Source organism: Spea bombifrons, chromosome 12 (assembly GCF_027358695.1).
Source record: "Spea bombifrons isolate aSpeBom1 chromosome 12, aSpeBom1.2.pri, whole genome shotgun sequence".
Taxonomy (NCBI): domain Eukaryota; kingdom Metazoa; phylum Chordata; class Amphibia; order Anura; family Pelobatidae; genus Spea; species Spea bombifrons.
The window spans coordinates 8,800,414-8,805,070 of NC_071098.1; positions in this window are offsets into that span (position 1 = coordinate 8,800,414).

The following is a 4,657-nucleotide window of genomic DNA, read 5'->3' on the forward strand; positions in this document are numbered from 1 at the left end:
CAATTGAGCTGACAGATGTATTAGCTTATTTAATGCAAGCATGGAATCTTTGAGTGTGCTTTTATTAACAATAATGTAAAGACATTTAGCAGTGCCCTCTGTACATATGGCAGCAGTGTTTTATTGGAAAGATATTTTACATTTCTGATCACTAAGAGTTAAATTCCCATGGGCTTGTTAAATTACTTCTGCATCTTGTCTTGTTGTTGGTATCCCTGGCATGTAGGAGGTTAATAACAATGTACATGGGAAACGGGTGAGTAAGATTGTGTGAGTGAACAGTGGGGTACAGAGAAGAATTATCAGTCTGTGAACATGTCAGAAAACTCCCAGAGGAAGCAGATTCTGAATTTGCCATTCCTGCCTCTTGTTATGATGAAAGGTGATTGACTTCAGCTCAGTAAATGGTGCAGTTTATTGCCCTCTACTGACCCCTGTGCTGGAAAGTGGTATTGCAGCTGCATTTTATTGATGGACAGAATTCCATGATATTGCTGCACAATTCTCTCCAATAACAAAAGCAAATTAATAATGAAATATATTAATTCCTTCTACCTCTATTACAGTATATATTTTGGAAAAAAATAACCTATGGTTTTTACTTTACTAAGAAGGTGGTGGATAAGTTAAACAGCCTTCCAGCATAAGTGGTCGAGGTTAATACAGTGAGGCACGGGATAGGCATATGACTCCTGGATTTAGGATGAGACTAGATGGACCAAGCAGTTCTTATTACTTTTGTCCCTATGAGTGTGAAGTAACCCCATTTAGTTCATGTGATACATCCCTTCTTTAGAGGTGACTTTGTATGTTGCAATGTAAGAACAATATGGCAAGTTTTACTCTTAGTAACCCATTCAATGCCAGAGGGGTACGTTTTATCAACTTTAATATGTCAAGCTGAAATGTTTTAACCATGTGGCCCTTCCATTTAGCAACTTCAAATTGTCTCCATTCGGCCCGTCTAGTCTGCCCATGTTTCTTGTTATAAAGACTGAAACCTTAATCAGGCGTTGGTCTCGTCACAGAATCAGGAGCCATATCCCTATCCAATGCATGTTTAACTTCCCTCACTGTGGGGGAATTGACATTATTCCTTATCTTTAATGCCTTCCTTTTTCTTGACACTCAATGAGTAAAGGGCTTAGTGTATGTGGGAGAGTGGGTCCTCGGTAGCTGCTCATTTGCCTTTTGGATATTCCAGTCCTGGATCAAGCCCTCCTTCCATTCTGGCGCCCTGACCTGGACCATGGATAGGGGGATCTAAGAAGCTCAGGGCTCCAAGCTATCTCGACCTTGAGGACGGATGACAGACGACCGAGGACCTCTCCCACAGATACTCACTTGACCTTAGCCAAAAAGCTGAGAAGTAGTTCTGATGAATTCTCTAAACCCACTAAAGTTCTCCTTCAAAACTGACCAGGAGCTGCAAAATTATTTGAGCACTGATGAAACACCAGACACATCTAAAACAAGTCAGTGGGAGGCCAACAATGTTTTCTTCAGAGGCATCATGAATCAATTAGCCTCAAACTGAAAAAAGCTTGGAAAACATTGAATTGCTACATTAACTACTCTACAAAGAGCTGTGGGGGGTCACACAAGAAAACGACATGCAGCTTGAGATGGATACTGAATATAATGGGACTCATGAAACTGAGACAGCTAACAAGGGCGAAGGAGAAAATTGGCCATAGAAGTAATAAGGCAGATACGTTTATTTTCCAGAAAGCAACGCACCAAGTGTCTGAGCTGTAAAATCGTGTATGTATGCCTTTATGTCATGGTAGTGTTGGATTTATCGGCAACATCACACCCGCACGAAGGTATTGCTTCAGAGGAGAAACGTTGTCACGAGCTAACATGTAGATACAATGTACACACTCAGTATGCTGTGCGTTTGGTGCCAAATGTCTTCAATAAAACAAGATAAAAAAACCGCCATGGCCTCCATGAGATCTCAGACATTTTGGTCCCATCGTGGTGAAGACTGACTGTTGCGTTGGTGACAACATATTGTGAATTCAGCTGGATATCCATACCCCTACTTATATGTCTGGCAACGTGGCTTCAGGTTTGTCTCTTGTTGACAAGTTACCTTAATTTCTTATCCTTTGTTGTCCACAGAAACTCTGAGGCTCAAATGGAAAGGTGCCATTTCTGTCTGACCCATTTGTTTGTCTTACATGAAAATGAATCAGATGTTGAGATGGTCAGTTGACACATTGAATACGATGATCCAGTCTAGGCACCCAGGAACCAAGTATAGGCATTTAAATATTATATATATATCTATATATCTATATCTATATCTATATATATATATATATATATATATATAAAAAATTTCCAACTCCGTAAACAGAGGCAACATCAATTACTTAGCCAGAGGGAGAAAAAAAACTAACACAAGACAAAGCATCTCTGTTAAACGTGTCAAGTCCTTCAGGTGGTCACGAGTAAAGTGCTGTCCCTTTGAGAAAGACTTCACGTCAAACCGTTGGGAATCTCAGCCACATTTTCTGCTCCTCTGCCACATATGACTGAATGTCCTTTTTGGTCATTTTCTTTGGATTTTATATTTTTAATTAATGTTGTTTGTGGGGATATTTTCCCCCCCTCTTTGGAAGGCAACTTAAAACTTACATGGAATCTCATGGGGGGGGGTCCTTAAGCAGTAGACTAGATTGAAGTACTAGCGTTTACTCATGTACTGATTTTTCTTTTCCACAAAATTTTAAGTACTGTTAGTCTCCTGCAAACAGCACTACTTTTGCTTTAAAAATTCTAACAGTGGAATTTAGTCCGCAAACTGCCGCCGGTTTCTACTGAACCAAATTAGAGCCAAACAGCCTTAAAAGATTTGGAGTTTAAAGACTCTTAAGCCTTTCGTCTTCCTACAATATAGCCTCCATAAAGTTTTTCTTTTCAATCCATCGATTTAGTAAAAAGTTATCACTAACACTTCACTTTTTCAACAATTTTAGAAAAAAAAAAAACACTTTTTGTGCGTCTTCTCTCAAGATTATTTTTGGACAGCCAAAATACCCGCTGTAAAGTAATAGAGCCGATAGTTGCGGCTTTTTAGGTTATGGACACTCAGAAACAGGACTAGCAATTTATAAAATATTTGTTTGCAGTTTATATATACAATCTGCGGCTACTTTTCTCAGGCGTAAAGCTTTTTGTACTTACAGCAATTTTCACAGATAAGGACTATTTTGGAGAGCGGCATGATGGAGACGAGCCTTTTAAAGATCTGAAACCTGCGGCAATTTAAAACCATACAATAACTTGATACAAGATTCCACAGAAATGTTTGTAATGTACCGATAATGTATTTCCAGTCACGTGGCTGGGCCTGACCCCCCGTATTCAATATTGCCAGCCCTCCCCCGGTCGACGTACATTAGAGATAACCATGCTTTGTTGCCTGGCTATTAAAGAAACGGCATTAGATTGCACGCTGTTCGGTCTTGTACTTATCCCATAACTGTGTGCTACCGACCTGTTGTAAGGTCACGTTCTTAGTAGAGAACATGCCAAAAAATAGTGGGGATATTTAACCCTTTCAATACAAGGGATGTTAAATGCAAATATTAAGTCTTGTTTCGGAAAAACTTGTATCCCCTTTCTTCATCATAATTTGCTTTATATAGCACCATCGTATCCCGTAGCGCTGTACAATGTGTAGAGGACATAAGTAGTATATAACAATTTGACTTACAGAAACAGGTGAGGAGGGCCCGGCTTGAACAAGCTTACAATCTAGAGACAAATCTTTGCTTTAGTAATCCCTTGAGTGTAATAGTCTTCTCTAAATTGCAATACGATGACCCAATTTCTTCCTCTCTACCTTAAAGTAAATGGCTGAATTCCATTATTATCTGGTCTAATTGCTTTAGAACAGATATTTGAAAACAAAAGACAGGCTTACAAAAAGGAGCCAAGAACTATAATACACGAAAAGGAGTCTGATCAAAAAAAAGTGAATCTTCTACCAGAAGGTACATTATTTCAGAAAATGTCCTGCTGGCCAGTCCACGTGTGGTGGTCACAGAAAAAAAAAACAAATCTTCGGGCTATTCCCATTCCCACATTGCCATTCCACACGGGTCGCTTCAACATATTCACCTGCTTGAGTTTTGCAGACAGCCACAAGAGTGTAATTTAGCAAAGTTAAAAGGGTAATGAATGAAAGCAAACCGTGGGGTGTAAACACAGAGCGTGGATGTAAGGTTGTTGAAACATTTCAATGGGTATGAAGAACCAGCACAGTTGAATTTCCCCTGCAAGAATGGCTGACTTGGCCTTGCATCATGCATAGCTACAACCTTATAACATCTTTTTAACTATGCATTATACAGGGCCAGCTCTGCATTTTGATACAGTTCTGGTATTTTATAATGCATAGCAAAGTGAAGTTTACAAACTCAACTAGACCAAAAGACGTCTTGACCAGGACTTGTGTTCATGCTGAGAGGTTACAAAAAAGAGGCTACATTAAAGTATAGTGAGGACAGAGTTTAAATGTAGACAGAACAATGCAAATGTATTAAACACTGCCGGTCATATATCAGAGGCTCTTTGATCTACAAGTGGTAAACCTAAGAGCAGAAAGGGAATACCAATATCATAAAAAAAAGAAAGACACCTC